The sequence below is a fragment of the Momordica charantia genome (genome assembly GCF_013281855.1).
Source record: "Momordica charantia cultivar OHB3-1 chromosome 7 unlocalized genomic scaffold, Mcharantia_2.0 BLBB01000007.1, whole genome shotgun sequence".
NCBI lineage: Eukaryota > Viridiplantae > Streptophyta > Magnoliopsida > Cucurbitales > Cucurbitaceae > Momordica > Momordica charantia.
This window is the reverse complement of record NW_028275165.1, coordinates 5,282,623-5,304,435: the sequence shown is the minus strand read 5'-3', so window position 1 is coordinate 5,304,435 and position 21,813 is coordinate 5,282,623. Positions and strand designations below refer to the sequence as shown.

Genomic DNA, 21,813 nt, shown 5'->3' with positions numbered 1-21,813 from the left:
AAGTTTAGTTGCCACGATAATGCAAATGTCGAGTGCAAAAGATAAGAATCCTGTGGAGACATGTCCTTCTTGGGGTCATTCAAGAGATATAAGAGATTAGCTACAATACATTTACACTTTCATTATTTAAATGTGATTGAGTTAAAAACTACAATGGTGTCTGAACATACGAACTTGAATTTACACTAGTTGATTTGAATCGTATTGGACACACGTTAGATTCATTAATACTAACATCACAAGCTAAACAAGTTTTCTATGTAGAAGATCCAAGTGATGTACAATGGTCAATCGTTGTTACACCGCCACTAAAAGACTTCAGTTACACGTATTCCAATGATGATCTTGATGATTCTTCGCTACACTATACTTCAATCTCGAAAGAGATACCATTAGTTGAAGTTGATGAAAATGGGCCACTATATACGAAAGAAGATTGTGAAGGCACATGGTTGATAGTTAATTATGTGTTGAGTATGTATATACAATATTTTATGTATATTTTATCGCAACGTCATCGCGACGTGGAGCGGCCGACGTCATCTCCTGAAAGATCTCTTTCAAGATAAGGGTTTGGAGTCGCCACCAACCATCCACGAGGTGTGATTAGTCACCTATTTTTAAATACTTGGTCTGCGAAAGACATATTTTTTACTCGGAAGTCGATCGAGTGTAGAGAAGGTATTAGCACGCTACAACAGCCGTTTAAAACGGTTACCAAATTTTGTTAGAAATTTCCTGTTATTTTATTAGTCCAAAAGAAAATTATTTTTTGTTTTATTATAAATGTCTCACATTATTAATTCATGTTTTAATACTAAAACATGAATTAAAGGTATGAGTGGTACGAGGGCCATTAAGAAAACTTAACACCTCGAGAACATTGAAATGCTCCAATATCCGTCATTGCAGTCTTTTGAAATATAATTAATTTTAAAAAAATTGATAAGTAAAAAAAAATTATTTTAGGGCACATTGGGACTCGAACTTGAGGCATGATTACGTTAGTACCAAAGGATGCTAACTTAATTTTCTTTTGTTTTTGAAATAATAAATCGTTCATTTCTTTTCTTAAAAAGACTTTATTTTAAAGACTTTATTATTAAAATAATTTTCTTTTTTAAACTTAACTTTTACTAATTTAAAGAAACTCAATTTATTTTAAAACAAAATTTATTCACAAAATCTTTTACTATTTTAATTCATTTAGGAAAACTTTATTTTAAAAGAAGTTATGTAAAAAATCCAGCATTTTATTTATTTTGCATTTAAAAAAAATGTTCAAAACATAAAACAAAATCTTTTTTTTTTTAACTTGTGTTTATCAAATTTTTTTGTTTTAAAATTGTTATCATAAATTTTTATTTTCTTTTAAAATCTTATTTAAAACTTATCTTGAGAAGACTTCTTCCTGTTTTAAGAAAAAAAAAAACTTTCTTTCTCAAAAACATTTTCTTTCCTTAAATAAAAACATTCATTCTCAAAAACTTGTCCTTATTTACAAACCTTCTTTTCAAAAACAAATTTTATTTATTTTTTAAAAACATTCCTTTACATATCAAATTCTCCTTATAATAAAAAATAAATAAATAAAATTAATTTCCAAAAACCTTTTTTTCCCATTACCCACTTAAAGCGTATTGGAGGGAGGGAGATCGAAGTGCCCGCGGGTCTGTAGCAGTGAAGGAAGGCTGGAGATACTGTGCTGGTGGGAGTCGGGTCGGTTGTTATTGGAGGTTCACCGGCCGCTTGAGTTCGAGTTCCCGCCACCGGGTTTAGCTATGTAATCGCCAGAAGTTCGTTGTGTCAATTGCTGCGAGTTAGTTGGAGGTTCATGGGCAAAAAGAAACCCAACACCACCAAGGAATAGGGATTGAAACAGAGAGAGATTTGGGGATTTGTTTTTTGGGTTCTTCAAGGCTGAAACTGGATAAGAATAATGAAAAGGAGGGAGTGGAGTGATTTTGTGAGATGGGTGTGTTTGGGAAGCATGAAAATGCATGATATGGGTGTTTGGAAGAAGGGAAAATGATGGAAAATGAGAGGAAAAGATGAGGAGATGGTTTTTCTAAGTGGAGGAGTAAAGTATAGAGAGAAAAATTTCAAAATCCTCTCTTTTCGCTTCTTTTGTTCTTATTTGCTCTTCCCCCCATTAAAAACCAAAAACTCCGTTCTTATATAGAAAAAAAGGTGAGCCAATTTAGAAAGTCAGATTAATTTCGAGAAAAAAAAGGGAGAGAAGAACGAAACCTACCCCCACTTTGACTCTTTAAAAAAAAAGAGGGAGTAAAAATCATTTTACTTTTTTTGTAATAATAAAACCACAAATGCTTGATTTGTTTTTAATATTCCTTTTTATAATAAAATAAATAATAATAATAATAATATAAATAAATAAAACTAAAATCAACATTTTCTAATAAATAAAAAATTAATAATAATAATAATAATAAAACTAAAATCAACATTTTTTTAATAAATATAAATAAATAATTTGAATCGAACCAAATACGATGTATACATATTTCTTTGTTGCTCTATTAATTGACTTCTAACACGTGTGAATTGTTGTCCTATTGTTTTTCTTACGCAATTGGTTCAAACGGATATACCCAAATGCCTTATTTTAATTTATTTTGTTAGCATGCATTACTTTATTAACATTGGACTATATTGAATTGAATTCATGTCATTAGTTTACATTTGAAGTTTATTAATGTAATATTAGTGAGATTAATGAATTTCATATTTATTGTCTTATTTAATGTTCAATTATTATTATGGGTTCTCCTCACATTGTAGTATTTTGCTAGTGAATTTCATATTGTTATTGTCTTATTTAATGTTTAAACTTATCTTTGTTGTTACAACTATGGTATGGTCTCATGATAACACAAGACGTGGAAGATGAGAATCTAGACAAAGGTGGCAATATAGGCCCGGACTTATTCAAGCAGTAGGTCGGGGTATCACAAAGAGCTAGTACTTTCATAATCCAACAAAACCCTCAGTATCAACAATATGAGAGAAAAAGATGGACGTCCAAGAATATGATAAAATGACAGCTCGTGTCAAAGAACTTGAAGAGAATTTGAAGAATCGTTGACATGGATCTCCAAAATTGAAACATGGCACGTCGTCTAAGAAAACTCCTAAAAATCTCCAAAACCAAAGCGTACAACACCATCTAAAAACGCTACAAAAAAATCTCCTCAATCGAAGCGTGGTACTCTATCCAAACATGGGGATGATGCAAAGGTTGTAAAAAAGCCGAAAATAGAGGAGGTAAATGTTTATGTTTAATATTTACTTATAAGAAACATAATGAACATAGATACCAATAGTTAACTGATCTTACTTTCTTTATTCACTTCAAGATCTTGATGAAAGAAGAAACCTTGGCATTTAAGGTAAGTGTTCACTAATACTTGTTTAGGGTCGTTAATTTCTTACATTTCTTGTATTCAAAATAAGAGGGAACTCATTGTCGTCTGGCACTTGGGTCTATCGATAATGTCACAGCGGGCACTATATTTGAATCAGGGAGAAATGATGGAAATATGAAAGTGTCCATAGACGTGGTTGTCGATGACGACTCTCGACTTCTAATTCCATCACATGTAGGAAATGACATACTCTCACAAGAAATAGGTTCACATATCTTATGGCCACAAGAACTAGTCATAGCTGATATGAAGAAGGTAACATCTCTTAATTAATTGTAAGATTTCAATAGTTCATTATTAACATCATCTTATTTTGTAATGAAGGAAACAAAACAACTAAGGGAACTATTGAATTTAACAACTTGTAAAATTCTGAAACAAACATCGCCTGTTAGTCTAGCATATTTAATACGTGAAATGAACTACAATGGAAGGGCAATTCAAATGAGGACATCGAAGGATGTGTTCGGACATGAACATAAGTGCTTTATCATGGTTGAGGATGTACATAGGCTGTTTCATATGGAGCCAACAACTACTCCTTGCATTGATGCGTACACAACATAAGCTAATTGATTTCGAGTTTTTTTGTTGGTTGTAGAGTATATTGTGTTTATCAATATATTTATTTATTAAATATTAAACTTTTAATGCCTTTGCGTAGGTTCTTACACATATCTTTAGGCAATAAAAATGCATCAAGTTGGTACAAGTTTTTGGATGTTGGGGCCACTTCCCTAACAAATTTATCCAAAGAAAACCGCGTGCAAGTATTGACTAAACGACTGTCGGAATTGGAATTGAACCAACTACTGATGTTTCCGTATTATTTCGAGTAATCTTTGTTTGGCCGTAGATAATTATTGTTTATGTGCAAATAAGTCAATATTAACTTGATTTTGTAGAGATCATTGGACATTGATAATAATGGTCATGACAAGGAACATGACATACTTTCTTGATTCATTGAGAAATCGTCTGACAGACGATATTCTTAGCGTCATCACCATATAAGTTTAGTTCATGCATATTCATTTAATATTGAAGACTACTTAGTATATATAATGAGAGAACTTCTTAAATGAGTGATTTGCTGTAGTGATGTAAGAAACTTGCAGAAAAAACCCTTTGCTCTGAAACATGTACTAGTAAAACATTTAACGAGTTCAAACATTTTTTTGGATATATATGTAATTTTCTCATTGAATTCTATTATTTATATGTTGTATTCACAGTGCCCGAGACAACCAAATATGGTGGAATGCAGATACTATATCATGCTGTTTATGCGGGACATAGTCTACCATCGTAACACGATAATATCAAATTGCGTACGTATATAGCATAGTGTGCGTATTGGAATAATAATATATATTCTCATGATGCATTGTTTTAACTTTGATATTAATATGTATAGATGAAAAGAGCACCACAGGCTTACACACAAGAGCACCTGGATGTCGTTCGGGAGGAGTTGGTAGAGTTCATACTCTCACACATATATTTTTCATAGTATATGTGGGATGTTGTTTTTTGGCTTCCCCACTCACACGATCATGCACTTTGTTGACCACAACATGTAGGAGATATACTTTATCCCAAACATCACCATGCCCCCCTCCCTTTAAAAAAATAGTTATGTCTTTTGTATTTTATGTTTGTATAGTAAGGGAGAAAGATATTTAATTGTTGTAGATATGCATGAATCAAATCACAATTTCTTTTACACAGGTTGAATTGAAAGAAAGGTACCTATTAGGAAATTAGTGAACGAGTATTCATTCTAGACAAACTAATGTATGAAGTTAGATTCATGTTTTGTTAATTGTTTGTTTTGAATATATTGTTTAACTTGTGGGAGCGAGGGTTCAAGAAAGCAGGAGCGAGAGTTTTTATACGATGTTAAGGAAAATATCTTCACGACCTTTCACGTGTACGCAGTATGAACTCTAATAACATATATATAATAGTAATATGTTAGCTACATTTTGTAGTTTTACCCTTCACATATATTATTGTGCAATATTTTAGATTTTTTCCATTGCTTAGGTCTTATAGGAAGAGCCTGAAGAACCATGTCGAGCTTAGAAGTGAAGAATGACTTTTGGGCCATTTTTTGTTGAGTTAACAGTTACTTGGAATATAGTTTGTTTATATACGGGGTTGATGTACATTTCAATATAGTTTGTTTATGTTATGTATGAATACTTGGTTTATGTATATATAACTTACTATATGTATAAATACTTTGTATTTGTATAGGGTTATTGTACTAATACATATGCTTTTGTTTGTAAAATACGTCACAATTGACAGGTACTAGGTACAATTATGAAAAATGATTTCTTAATACATTTCATGATATGTTTATATGAAAAAATTACATTCATAAATGTCAACAAAATAAGTTTCATAAGTGTTAAAGAAGTACCATAAACAATTATAAATGTCAACAAAATAGGTTTCGTGGCAAAAAAAAAAGTGTTTGAAAACTATTTTGTGACAATTAAAAAATGTCATTATCGAACCTCTCTTGACATTTATGAACTCTTGTCTAAAACACAAAAGTTGTCATTATATAATTTTTCGTGATTTAAAAAAAATGTCATTATTAAATATAACATGATAGTTTTAAATTGTCGTTATACAATTATTCGTGACGTGTATAAAAATGTCATTATTTAATGTTCCATGACGTTTTTAATTTGTTATTATAAAAATTTTCATGACATTTATTAATTATCATAAAAATATTGTTCGTGACAATTATAAATTGTCGTCAATTCATTTTTGTTGACTGGAGAGTATATTTTTTGCTCATTCAATGACAGTTATAAACTGTTGATAAATGTGTAATTCATTGATAGTTATATTAATATTATTATATGTAATTCATTAAACGGGGCGTGGACAGTGCTGGGAATCTGTTACATCCACACAACTATGTCGACAATGCGTGCAAGTATACATAAATAGTCAATTGTAGTACGTAACGAGATCGTATCCATAGGGTTTTTGGTTTATATTTTAATGATAAAAGCAGATACCAACAATTAAAAAAGTTATACAGAGTTGAGTATGAATATTATCTAGAAGAATTAAAACAAAGGAATAACAGGACGATAGAACGTTGCAAGAGACAACAGTTTCAAGGCTATCGACGCAAGGAAATAGCAGCACAGGAAGCGATAATAGGGGATTAAAAGATACGAAGGTGGCGGGGGAGATTCAGCATACTTTAACACGTTATCAACCTATACTCTAGCGTAACTAACATATATTAGTGCCCAGCTTGACTCGGTTCCCTTCCGAGACACCCCAAACATGAGTAAGTACAACTTCCGTTGCTAAATACCCAAGCAATAAACTCAAGTTATAGGCATGATTAGGGGACCTCATTCCTGAGTATCCCTATAGCTATAGAAAAGCGCTAATCACAAGTAAAACAAGTCAGCACCCACGAGCCCTTTCGGGTCAATATAGAAGCTAGCATACACGAAACATCGGCCAACAGTAGAAGATTTAAGAAATAAATTCAGATTTGCTTAAAAACAAATGTAGCAGCTAGAGATTCGGTCTCAAGTCAGTTACAGCATATGAACCTCCCCCGAAATGAGGTTTAACTCATAATGGGTGAAGAAAACAAAATGGAAGAAGAAGAAATACAACCCGTAGTAGAAAATTAGCTAAATGACAGAGAAGAAGAGCAGTCAGCGCAAAACAGCAGACGAGATTCCCCTTTCTAGCGTCAGCTCTCCTCTCGAAAATGGGTATATTCCCTTCCTTGGTCTTTTCAGCTCTCAAATTTTGTCTCCCTTGGGATCTACGTCCCTGGCGGCTAGGGCAATACACCCCTTTTATATCGGGTTCTAAATTTAGGGCACCCAGCCGAAGATTATACGAACACGGTAAATCCCGTGTTTTTGGAATTAACTGTACGGTCACTCCATGCTTTGGTATCGCTATGCCCCAACTTTTATATGCTCTATCTTGAAAATGCTTTGACTGCTCTTCTCTAGTTCAACACTTCCTTCTCTTCTTAGCGCTTCTTTAAAAATCTGTGCAAATGAACCACAAATACGAGAATATATGCTGTTTTTGGCCAAAGTTTCAAGACTAAGGTATTTAGCTAAGAATTTACATTTTAACACTATTCATGCTAATTATGACCTAAAACCGACACACTTTGACATTTTAATGCACATTTTCAACCAAATAAATACCAGAATAACTCTCTTTTGGAGAGTTATCAGAATCCTCCCCCCATCCCCGCTGGGGACCCCAATTGGGATCTCCGGTTTGACCCCGTCCCCGATCAAACCAGGGATTCCCCGACCCGATCGGATCGAGTACCAGCGAGGGATCGGGTCCCACCGATTTTTTTGCGATCCCTAATTCTAATGTCTTCTCTCTTCCTCTCTGGCCACGCTTTAGAAAACACATATTTTTTTTAGTGCAAAGTTGGATGGAAAAGAATGAATGTGAATTGGACCATTACTTTAAATTCCTTGTGTTAATGGTGACTTGTGGTCGACACTGGTGTCGCACTTCGAGTCAATGACAGTATTTACTGTGGTCTACAATGGTGTCGCACTTATATTTTTGGGGTCAATTGCAATATCTACAATAGTTTGCAGTGGTATCACACTTTCATTTCTGGAGTTAATGTCAGTACTTATAGTGGTGGTGTCATATTCCCATTTGTAGGTTCAATATATATATCTACTGAGGCAGTATCCTCAACGATGCAACAATCGTTCCCCAACTCATTCCATAGAATCAGTAGAACTCATGTCACATCCCTATCTTCAGATAGCCTAATAATACAGACTTGTTTTCAACATTCCTATATGACGATAGGCGTGCAACTTTCTTTTCGTCGAAAAAATGAAAATTCCTAGTAATGCATGGATGAGATGAGATAAAATAGTCGTTATGAACTGACATTTGAGTGACTTTGAAATTGTTGTAGACATTTTTTGGTCTCAATTACCATCATATAAAAATGGTAATTCACCGTTCAGATGTGGTAATTCACTAATATTGTAAAGAATTGGATACAATAAACTTTCCCAAAAAATATCCCCTAGAGGTCCCAACAAAAGTCCCCTAGCTTATAAGGTATTCTAAACCCAATAATACTTAAGTACAAGAATGAAAAAACTCACAGAATAATCAAGAACAATTTACCTCAAAAATATCGATCTCGACCTACCTTTTCTATGATGCCAACACTCGAGCTGCTGCCAAAAATAATGAAAATTAAAAGTTTTCTTTCTTCGTAGGAAACATTGAACATGTCAAAATGAAGAAGTAAAGTAAAAAATTATATTTAATGTTCCTATTTATCCCTTTGATTGTTGTTTTCATGATCTTAACTATTTTGGATTTCTTATTTTATATTTATACTTTTTTATTAATTAATTTGAATTTCTAAATTGATGCGATTAGTTTTGACCAATAATTTTTGTATTATGATATACTGTGAGAGTTGTGTTTTCTAAATTGATGTGAATTTTTTATATAATATTATAAGGGTTTTGTTTCCTAATGTGAATTTTTGTATATAATATTATGACTGTATTGTTTTCTAAATTGAGTGATTATTGACGGCTGTTTTCTTGATCTTTTAACTACTTTTGATATTCCTATAAAATTAAATTTAATGTTTGTATTTATCTCCTTGATTGTTGTTTTCATGAACTTTCGAAATTCTTATTTTATATTTATATTTCTTTTATTAAAAACATGTTTTGTTGATTTAAATGGAGATATACTTTAACGAATTTTAACCCAAGAGATGGTTTTCAGTTCCCACCAAGCTTCAACTAAAATAGAAAAAATTAAACAATAAAATCTTCAATTGAGAGTAACACAATTCCAATTAAAAATAGAAAGAGAGACAACTATGAAAATTACAAAAAAAAATCATATTTATCTCTCTTGACCATTGTTGTTTTAACAATCTTAAAAACTTTTGGATTTCTTATTTTATATTTATATATATATTTTTTATTTTGCAGTGTGATATATTCCGAGTATTTTGTTTATTAAATTGAAGTAGGAGTCATTGTTGTTTTCTTATTAAATCACCGGATGATCAAAGTTGTCCCTCCTCACATAAAAAAAAAAAAAAATTGTTTATAGATAGATTCTTCTTTAATAAATATTCAATTTATTATATACTTCTTTAATTTTTTGTTTTTTATGTTAACCTATAGAATTATTATTAAATATATTTTTATCATTTTTTTCAAAAATCAAACTATTCACAAAAGACCAAACAATTATCTATGAAAATCTTACTTTACAAATTTCATTTGAATTACATTATATGTAATTAAATTTTAATTATCTATATGATGTTTATCATTTTTTTTTCTTTTTTTGTTTTTTTTAATTCATGTCAAAATATTTCATATTTAAACTCAATAAAAAGTTTATTTATTCAGATTTTAAGTTTCACCAAAAAATTTTTTAAAACCACATTGATTCTACTAGTATATATAAAAAACTAGGTCAATCTTAACTTGAGCTTTTGGCCCATTAAATATCATTCCCCATTTTTTCTTGAGAATTTATAGCACGTATCCCTTTTTTATAACCGGTTTTGAAAAATGACCAAATAATCACTAATAATGAAAAATGTACATTTGTATTTTTCTAACTATTTTGCAGGTTTGTTTTTTATACTTTTACCCTTCTATTTCGTTATTATTTTTAAAAACAAAATATCAACTTCAACCACTATTGTTATAAACTTGATAAGTGGACACAAGCGATGGGGCAACACAACGCGTTGGGTCATAGAGCGTATTGCAAGGAGAGAGAGACCTGTATGTTGAGTTTCTACAAATTGCTTTTTGGTTTGAGGTAGAGTGCTTTGATTTTTGTATTAATTGTTCAAAAAAATACACCTTATTTCTTCAAATTATTTGTTCCGCCATTGACGTTCGCCGTATTTGTTCCGTCGTTCACCTTCGCCGTATTTGTTCCGCCGTTCACCTTCCCCATATTTGTTCTGTTGTGCACCTTCGCCGTATTTTGTTCTGTTGTTCACCTTCGCCGTATTTGTTCCTCCGTTCACCTTGGTCGTATTTATTCCTCCGTTCACCTTATTTTGTTTATTGTTTACATTTTACCTTTTTTAGTATAATTTTCAATAATAATTTTCTTGTTTAAATTTTGTTTTAGATTTTAATTTAATGAATATTTTTGTTAGTATAATTCTCCTAAAAATTGGTTAAGAAAATTTTGAATTAGAAAATATAGACAAGATTCTAAAAATATTTGAATTAACCTATAATAATGGTACGAAAAATATAGGTAGGATTCTTCGTGTGAAAAAGGAGAAATAATATATTAATTTTAAAACATTTTAGGGAGGGTAATTTTGTACTTAGAGATCTTGCTGTTTTTACTATGGTTATTATTGAAAATTAAGGTTGTTTGGCCATTTTAAAAAATTACCTATTTTAAATAGCTAGTATTACCTTTTTTTTCTTTTAGTTTATTTTGTATTAAAAAAACACAATGCTATTCTCAACCGTAAATATTTTCAAAGGTATTTTACGATATCACAAATATATACTCCCTTGAATTTTACCCATGGACATTATTGCAATTTATAAAACTTTTGGGATTTGCCTATTAATTTTTAGCCAAAAACAATATATATATTTGCCAATTAACCTTGGCTATTTTTGTAATTTTAAATTCTTTCTTTTATGAATCAAACTTGAAAGGCCCATTTAGTTCCGGCCCACTTTCCCCAAAAACCCAACCCGATATTATTCTGCCAAAATAAGAACGAACGAACTCTCTAGGGTTTTGCGAGCCGAATTAGTAGCCGCCATAGCAGGGCCTTCAAAAGCTTTTACTCCCACCATGAACCAGCGTTCTAATCGGCTCTCTCCGGTTCGTCATTCAGGTTCTACGTTCTAATCCACTCAACATTTTGGAATTACGCAGCCATTGGACCTACTAATTTCCATTGACATGTACGATTTCTGTTCATTGTTCCGCGATTCTTTTTCTTTTTCCGAGTCAAAGCGAAATCTGATTCGCTTTCTGTATATAAATCTTCGCGTAGTACACTGATCGAGGACATGATGTTGAACAAGTAAAAGGTCTGAGAAGGAAGATTGTGTAGGTAGAGACGATGTTTGAGGTGGAGGGAGGAGAAAATTACAGAAGAGGGCCCCTGTTCTTGCGAGAGCGATCGCATTTTGAACATTCGCAACCTCTTCTACAGAGAATGTTCTTACTTCTTAAGAGCAAGAGCAACGGGTATGAATAAAAGGCGTGGGTTGCATTCTAGCATTGGATGATAACCTAGACTTCGCCCGACATTTGTTCTTCTGTAGCATCTCCCTCTGCTTCAAACATTTGTTTTCTACTTGCGTTCTTCCTTCATTGATCATGCCTTCACACTGATCCTTCTTCATTTTTCTCTTCTGTAGATCCTTAGGTCAGCCATTGGTTTTAGGTTTCTGGTGTTAAAAATTAAGCTTCAGTATGTTTTCCGTAATTTCTGCAAACAAATTGTTAAATTTTTAAAAATTAAAACTAGTTTTGAAAACCACATTTTGTTCTTCATTTTTTCTTTTGCGTAGATCTTACGGTGAGGTTTTGTTTACTACAATATGTTGCCAATATGTTCCGTGGTGGGGTTTCGAACTCACGAGTTGAATATTAGGGATGGTTTGGTTGAGAAAGTTATAAAAATATTGTAGGAAAATACTTTGGCTTACAGATTTTTTTTGAATAATAACGAGTTGCCTAATATTTCATTGTTGCTTTTTTTTTGTCAAATATTGTATTTAATGCTTCATTGTTAAGGAGCCGCAGTATTTTTCAAAATTATAAATAGTCAGGTACTTTGGTTTTTGTTTTCAATTTTTAAAAATTATGCCTATTATTAGTTTTTTTTTTTAAAGTATGCTTTGATTTTTGTGGTATTTTTTTATTATTCTTACAAAAATATTTCAGTTTTTAGTCCAATTTAAAAAGTAATAACGTGTTTCTAAACACCGATTTGGATTTAGGTTGAGTGGTTGGGAGGAATTAGTCGAATCACCTCAAAAAAATCGCCATGATGAGAAGTTGAGTTTTAGAACATTTTAGTTGGGTATGACTAAAAGGTGTGAATTTTTTTTAGAGCTCGATTTTTGCCCACAACCCATTTGATTGATGTCATGAAGGATGGATTAGTACTTCTCTATGCCAATGTAAATCTTTTGACGTGGGTGTGACCCCTCCATTTAGGCCCCACTTGACTTCGAGCTTTTACTATTGGTCGTTGCGATTATGAGGTATATTAGAGATTCGAAGGTCTTTGTTTCCCATTTTATAGCGTTTATGTTGTAGGTCAACTTGAGATAGCAAGAATGTATAGGAGCCATTAATATGGACAACTTTTCTCCGTACACAAACAAGGCTCAATGCTCAAGTCGGTTCATTTTCCTCACCCGTCCCATACTTATGATGATGAAATTTAGGGCACACTACTTAGTGGTCTCAATATTCTTTATTCTATTTTTGCAAGTTTGGGATGGTGCGACTTCTTGTGAAGTATTGGTAGACAACAATACTTGGGGATAGTGATCATAATTTTTTCTTTTACTATGGAAGAAAAATTTAAAATTCTAACCCTTCAAAAATAAAACAAGCATAATCTAAATCATCTTTTAAAATAAGATTTTTCCATAAAGTTTTAGTCTTCCAAAAATTTAAACAATCTCTTAGGTTATAAAATTTTCTTATGCATCAAAATAAGGTATTTAGAATTTTGTGTTGAATAAAGCTTAAGAGAGCCAACAATGAGGTTTAATTAGCTTCTCAATTTATAATTTATCATTTATTCATAAGAGCAAATAAAACCGAACTATTATCACTACCATCAACTATCATTGTCTATCCATTACGAAAAGAAAACACATCACTCCAGTTTTGAAGCATGCATTGTCCCCAAGGTTGCTTCTCACATCTTATCATATTGGGTAAGGCATTTTACCCTTGCTACCCTTCTCTGTCATTTTCACGGGTCATGTTTGGGAAATTAAAAAATTAATTTTAAGAAAGTTTAAAATCATTTTCAATTAATTTTTAAGGTATCATTTTGATGATGATTTTGAAAAATCAATTATACTTAATTTTTTTTTTTCAAAATCACTAATCCTACCGTTACTTTCAAATATTTTGGTTGAAGGGCTAATCCTAGGGTGTAGACTTGTAGTTGCTACTCATAATTGCTTTGTGTGCTGCAGTTCCTCATCCAATCCCCACACCCACTCGACCTCTACATGTATTTATAATCAACAAGGGGTGATCAAGGTCGCGATTGTTGAATAATCCGACCCACATCAATAGCTTTGCCTGTGACAATAACATAGACAAGTACTAATCTTTCGTGACGTCACTCACATGGGTTGTGGGCAAAGGTCTATTACTGCGAGTTTTTCATTGGGTTCCTGGCTTACGTAGCATCGCGATAACTTCATCATAATCCAATCCATCGTTGCATAAGTCATGTACTCATCCTAATCAATATCTGGTAATCGATATGATCGAAAAATCAAGAAGGCCATTGTTTTGCTAAACCTTAGAGCTCCAACTATTTTAAACTAGAATAAAATTCTTGAACAATGCAAATTGAGGTGAATTGAAGAACTCCCAACTTCTTGCTTAATATTCCTGAAAATATTTGATTAGTCTTACGTGGCAAAGTTGGTAGCCCCCTCTCTAATACAATACTTCTAACAACTAAATTCATATAAGATTAGGTATTTGAGAGGTATTCTTCGAGAACCATCTTTTTTAAAAAAATTATTCTTATTTTCTATGAAAAGTTGGTTTGAACACGGATCGAATGGTTATTCCAGAAAGCTAATAGACTTCAAATCGTTCTAATTCTGTTTGTTTGCTCGTATTCTCTTTGTGGTTTCTTTCAACTGATCTCTTTGCATAAGTATGCATATTAAGATCTCGGTCACTTCAGAAGCCTCAGCAATCAGTTTTTAGGTCAAATTTAGTAATTGATCATTTTGTCAACCCTTTGCTTTCTGTTCATTAGTTTTCAGTGTTGAAGTTTGATAAGCACCAAGGTTGCTCGTGTTTACAAAGCTAGAGGTCCTTCTAGGATCCTTGCAAACATTCACAAAAACGACTAACTTACCGAATGATTCCAACCAAGAGTAAGGTTAGAAGATGAATCACTCTTAAATCGGACTTAGAATCTACGATAGACACTCCTAGATCCTAAGACGACTCACTCTAGAATTAGCTTGATCGAGACTAATCCAATGAATCGGTTTAACATCAAACCTAAAGCAAGATTTGAAAGAAGCAACACCAAAAGTGTTAAGGAACAAAAGTTCTTGAATTTCAATATGTTTTTTAATCTTAAGTTCCCCATAACAAGAGCATTACAAGCCTTTAAATAGGCCAAATGGTCGTTCAACATAAGAACACCAAAAGTTTTTCAAAATACTACTTAATGCAAATTGTAGAAAATAAGACATGCAAATTAAAACTTGATTGCACATGATTCTAGACACTTAAATGCGGATCAGAAAACGTAGTCATGCTTCAAATGGTCTTATCTATGTGCTGTAGGAGGCGCTTCACATTTGGATATGGTTTGACAACTTTTGACTTCACAAACTCCAAAGAGGTGCAATCTGCAAAGGCACCTGTTCACGAATCTGCACACTTTTTTTGTCCTCCGTGCCATCTCTCAAAATAGACAACTTTTCCCGTGCCATCTTTGCTCCATTCTCTTCTTGACTCATTGAAGTAACATTATGAATAAATTCGGGCTCAAAACTCTTTGTTGGTTCTTGTGCATTAACAAGCTTTTGAAGGTGCAGTGTGAAAGCCTCTTGAATCTTCCTTGCCTTTCTTGTAATAATTGCTCCTTTGATATATGTAATTGGTCACAAATGGATTCGTATCAAAGTTTGACTGGTAACCATCACTGAAGTATAATTTAATCTAGGTCAAATATACAAAGTTTAAGTGTAAAAATTGACCTTTAATTTTATTTAAATAAAAGGTCAATTTTTACACTTAAACTTTGTATCAAAATTTACACTAAGCAAACTTTTTCTTAATACAACAAATGTGAGGTGGTGGCTAAACCTCAAAACGACGTTAGATCGAGCTAGGGAAGAGCTAGGATCGAGCCGGATGCGTCGGGACCAAAGCAGGAATGAAAACAGGGGAAAGCTGAAGCTGAAGCTACAGGCCTCACGGGTCGAGGAGGCAGCGCCGTTGCAGGGCGCCACGACACTGTCCAGATGGGGGCGCAGGCAGACTTTTTTGTTCGTAGCGCCATGGCGTCGGGGACAGCGCCATGGCACTATTTCGATGTCTATATAAGTGCAGTTTCGAGTTCAGGGTTTTGTAGCCGAAAAGGGGTTATTGTCCAGTTGATTTTGAGCCGTTTTTCAGAGGGTTTCGTGGCTGTTTCAAGGGAGAGGCTCGAGCATTGGCAAAGGCATTGAGGCTCATCAAGATCAAAATATTCAGGGTAACTAGATCTTGATTATTGTGAGTTTTTCATTCCTGTTCCTAAGTATTAATTGTGTAAAATACTTAGAGGGCTTTTGTTGAGACCTCTAGGGGATATTTTGGGGAGTGTTATTGTATCCAATCCTTAATCATATTAGTGAATTACTCACATCTTAGTGGAAGACTGAACGTAGCCTTTAGTGGTGAACCAGTATAATTTGTTGTGTCGTTTGCTTGTGTTTACTTTTTTTCTTCCTATTTGCATATTCTTGGTTGTGTTGGATATTTTATGTGGAAGGAGAAATTATTCAGGTCGGTTAATTTTCCAACAAGTGGTATCAGAACTGTAGGGTTGCAGCATCATGAGATACAAATATCACGCACATCATTATTATGAAGAGGTTCTGAAGTTCATCGGGGAGAATTTCAGTTTTTGGAAGATGCAGGTAAAGGATCTTCTTACGTGCAAGAAGATACACAAGACTTTAGGGGAGAGACCAGAAAGGATGGCAAACTAGGATTGGAGTGAGATGGATGAGCAGACCGTCGCGAACATCAGAATGTCGTTATCAATGAATGTTTGTAGTCTGGTGGCGAAAGAGACTACAGTAAAAGAATTATTGAAGTCATTGCAAGACAGGTATGAAAAACCTTCTGCCAATACAAAAATACTTCTATGGACGAAGTATTTTAATATCTACATGGAGGAGGGAACCTCGGTGAATTCCCACATTAATGAACTCATCGATATCTTGAACAAATTAGAAGGAATGGGTGTCAAGATTGAGCAGGAGGTGTAAGCTATGAGACCGTTGACGTCTTTACCTGACAGTTGGGAGACGATGAAGACCGCTGTGTCGAATTCGCTAGGGGAAAATGGCTTAAAATTTTCAGCTATTTGTGATGTCGCCTTATCTGAGGAAGCCAGAGGAAATTAGGAAAAATGTCTGCATCTGCTTCAGAAGCAGAAAACGGGGTTGAATTAGCTTTGGTAGCTTAGAACAAAGGGAAGGCAAAGATGAGTTACAATGGGAAGCAACAACAGAGATATAATAGGGGTAGTGAGAGTTCCAGTGGGGAAGTTGAGTGTTATTACTGCCACAAGAAGAGACACATTAAACGCTTTTGCAGGAAGTTCAAAGAAGATTTTGAGAAGGGGAACAATACTGCAAATGTTGTAACAGAAGAAGAACAGATTGAAGAGTTCTGGTTTGTGTTAAGAGGAACATATCTGTAGACCAGTGGGTAGTAGTCACTGCAGCATCAGCGCACGTTGCTTCAGATAGACGTTGGTTCTCATCTTTGACTGTAGGTGATTATGGCTCAGTGAAGATGGGGAATGAGAGTATCTCCAAAGTCAGAGGAATTATAGATGTTTGTTTGAAAATAGGCGAAGGGGCCAAGTTGGTGCTACGAGGCTTCAGGTATATTCCTAGTTTCAAATTTAATTTGTTATCTGCAGGAAAGCTAGACGACGATGGCTACAACAGTAAGTTTAGTGGGGGTTTTTGGAAGCTCAAGAGGGAATCCAGGGTGGTGGCAACAGGCTACAAGAGATCTTCTGTTTATGTTCAGAGTTTGGGGTTGCCAAGGGTTCACTGAGACAGACAATGCACAGAGTAGTTGCAGATGGTTCATAGTGAGACCTTAGAGAATCAGCAGCATTAATAACCAGAATAGATGAGAGAATCTGTCATTAGCTCAAATTAAACAGTTGAGAAGTACTGTGTAAACCCAAAGGGAGAATTTTATTAAGATTGATAAGATGATCTTTTACAAAGAAAAAACTTGTTATTTATAAGCAAGGAGGCTAGGAAAGCTTTAACTAACCAACCCAACTAAATAACAAGTAAACTAATAATAGAACTATCGACTACATCAAGTACATAAAAGGGAAATGGGAATTTGATAGGCTATCGAGTTCATACCTCAACTGTCAGACGTTCAGGCGAGCTAGTGAATTCGCATAGGCGAATTAGTGCATTGAAGGGTACGAGTTCTGTTTCTAGTGTGGCAACATGCTTGGATGGGAGTGTCAAGCCTAATGCAGAAAGAAAATCTTCTTTCAGAGGTCAGTGGGTTCGATCGAAGAAAGAAGCAGCGGGAACCACTTAGATCAAGTGGGAGTACGTGGTTGTGTCTCTAAGTCTGGGGGACAAGACCACGTAGAGCTGCCCAGTCTCGGGGCAGAGTCAGACGATGTTTGGGTAGGGCCAAGAAGTGTTGATCAGTTTGTTGATAGAGGAGTTAAAACTGTGCCTTGACAGAGGGTGTCCAGAAATTGATGGACACTGTTGATACAATGGGAAGCAGATAATTATTGCTTTGTCTCCAAGTGGGAGATCGTTGGGATTGGTGGAGTCAAAACGATGTCGGATCGAGCTAGGGAAGAGTCGGGATCGAGCCGGGACGCGTCAGGATCGAAGAAGAAATGAAAACAGGGGAAAACAAAAGCTGTAGGCCACACGGGCCGAGGAAGCAGCACCGCGGCGCTGTCCAAATGGGGGCGCATGCAGACTTTTTTGTCCGTAGCACCATGGCGCTGTTTTGATGTCTATATAAGTGCAGTTTCGGGTTTAGGGTTTTGCAGTCGAAAAGGGATTATTGTCCAGTCGATTTTCAGCTGTTTTTCAGAGTGTTTTGTGGCAGTTTCAAGGGAGAGGCTCGAGCATTGGCAAAGGCATTGAGGCTCATCAAGATCAACATATTCGGGGTAATCAGATCTTGATTATTGTGAGTTTTTCATTTCTGTTCCTAAGTATTAATTGTGTGAAATACTTAGAAGCTAGAAGGCTTTTGTTGAGACCTCTAGGGGATATTTTAGGGAGTGTTATTATATCCAATCCTTAACAATATTAGTGAATTACCACATCTGAGTGGAAGACTAGACGTAGCCCTTAGTGGTGAACCAGTATAATTTGCTGATAATTTGCTGTGTCGTTTGCTGGTGTTTACTGTTTTTCTTCCTACTTACATATTCTTGGTTGTGTTGGATATTTTCTGTGGAAGGAGAAATTATTCAGGTTACTTAATTTCTCAACAAAACCTTTGATATCAAAGACGATACGTAATTGATGTCTTATCAAATTGAACCTTCTAAATGTTGGAATTTTTATTCACTTTTCAAATTTCTTGCTATATTTATCCACTAATATTAATAAAAGAGAAAAAAAAATAAAAATTCTTCCAAATCTCATTAATTTCCATGAAAATAATCCTAGCACAAAACTAAGATTGGTCAATACACATAAGATTAAACATTAAATACATATCAAAACTAAAATTTTAACACAAATATTAAACTTAGTGTTGTGTGTTTCTCTGAAATTTCATCAATTTCGTACTAGACGTGCATTTTATACTTCATTGAGTACACGTGATAATATATATTATATATTCATCAGTTTTCAATTAGGTTTTTATTCTCGCAATGGGGTATAATTTATTGATAAAATATTGTGATGTGAAAATAAATTTTATAGATTTAATTAGAAATACCTTGTCCATCCATAAAGTTAATAACCTACCCACTTTTATATGACTTGACTTTGTAGTAATTTAAAATTAAAATTTGTGCTCGGGTGGATTCATTAAAAACGTTATTATATTAGAAATAGATAATCTCATTAACTTTAGTGACACTAAGGACCTAATTTTTTTTTTTTTTTCAAAATAGAATGAAATTGAAAACGTCTAGATTGTGATGTGGTAATAAAATCAAGCCCAACAAACTAAAAAAGGTTCAATTTGGCCTGAGATGGAAAGAGCCAAATGAAGGAACTCAATAGGAAAGTCCGGGCCCGATACACGGAGGACTTTGACCTGGATTGATCGTGGTTGACGTTGACCAGTTCTTGACCACGACTGAGAACTCCAATGAAGCTCTTCCACTTCGCAAAGGTGGTCCTGAATCTTCTCTATCTTAGTAAAATTCTATTACATGCCAACAATTCCTCGATTCAACATCCAACCCACAACAAGGTGTTCAAGCCCAGAAGGATATGTTTCCTTAGGACATCAAGATTCAACTTCTATAAATTGAAGAATAAGTTAACCTTAAAGGTTCGTTGGATAACTATACCCTCGATACTCAAAAAACTTCTGATTTTAGTTTAGGCATTAGATTCCGCGTGGCTAGCACCACACCGGTGTCCAGTACTATTTATTTTGCAGGTTGACGTTCGTTTTGGTTTTCATCATTAATAATTGGTGTGAATTTAACGGGCCTTGAAGAGCTAAATTCTAGCTCAACTATGATAGCTAAGTTAAAAAAAAGGTTAGAGGCTGAGTAATACACTTCGCCTTTATTTTTTGAAAAGATAGATGAACAAATTGAAAGTGTAAGCAACGATTTGACTTTTGGTTGACCACACTTGATTTTGAATATAAAAGTACTCATTTTAGACATCAACTCAGAGAAAGTAAAAGTCTAAACTAATTATTTGAGCTCGCTATTCCTAATTGAATAAATTACAATGTCTCCAATTGATATTCTCTTTCTATAAGAAAGTTCAACCGAATGTGAGTTAAGGAATGAGAAATAAAATTGGCATATAATCGTGTTTACTAAAATGCATGAATGATTTGAATAAATTAGCAGAGAAAGAAAGAGACAATCGCGTGAAAAAAGAAATTTTTATTAGAAAAGTATAAATACAAACACTCTTTGGAGACAAGAATCTCTCACCCTTTCTAACTTTCCTCACTTTCTTTACTCACCTTTTTTTCTCTCATCTATTAACAAAACATCTAACTTTTTAATTAATTGTTTTACAATTTTACAATTTTTTATTTTTTATTTATATTATTAATCATTTTTTTCTAATAAAAAATAATACAACTTTTATTAATTAATGTATTTTATTATAAAATATTACAAATATATATTTAATTTTACTTTGCTTTTATTAATTAATATTCAATAAAAATGTTAAAAGTAGCTATTATTATTAAATATTTTAATAAAAAAGATTAATAACATTTTATATTAATGATCGTCTTCCAATAAAAATTATATTAAACTTTTTTAGTTGATGTATATTCATTTTAATTATTTATTATTTATTTAATATTTAAAAAATTGTTAAAATAAAAAAATATTACTATTAATAAAATAAATTTAAATGTATTATTATTTAAATAATAATAATAGTAACATTATTTAGTTAATCTACCACTAATTTGCTACAGATAAGAAAATAGTATTCTAATAATTGTTACTGATTCATATTCCAATTGTGGATAGTTTCAGCAAAACAACATTACGCAGACTTCATCTCAAAACCAATCATATATTCCTTATCTTTCTACGGAGGCTTGTTTGAGTTTTTTTTTTTTTTTTGATTCGATACTATATCACTATTAACGGTTTTCATCTAAAAATTAATTGGCAATAAAAAAAATAACCCACTTACATTATAAATTCGTAAAGCTTCGCGAGCTTTTTGCTGGCCGACCACTACATAAACTGACCACTACATAAGCCACTAGCGGAGAAAGTTCGAAGAGCTCCCCTTCATTTGTTGCTAAGTTAAGGTCTCAGGTCTCCGAGTCCGCCGCGCTTTTTCAAAATTCATGGACCTACGGCTTGACAGCCAAACCAGCCATAGATTGTAGAGCAAAAGTCAATATTTTCTTCCCTTTTGCAGTGTCAAAAGTGAAATCAAGTTTCCAGAAACAGAAGCTTTTACTTATTTAATGTTTTTAAACACTTTTTTTTCAGTCCCATTATTATGCAGTTGGGAGTGTTTGATTGTGCAGAATCTTATTGGCTGAGTTTGAGCAATCAGAAATTTGATTTTGCATTTGATAAAATATTTTATTGTACACTTTCCGACCCTCACTTGTATAGATA

General features: G+C 33.4%; 1 long non-coding RNA gene across 1 annotated transcript; it reads left to right on the top strand.

Moving 5' to 3' along the window:
• Positions 1-11,256: 11,256 nt before the first annotated feature.
• Positions 11,257-16,167, top strand: LOC111019854 (uncharacterized). The gene is made up of 2 exons (XR_002602585.2): positions 11,257-11,446; positions 11,539-16,167. It is a non-coding gene; the product is annotated as an uncharacterized LOC111019854 (long non-coding RNA).
• Positions 16,168-21,813: the final 5,646 nt, after the last annotated feature.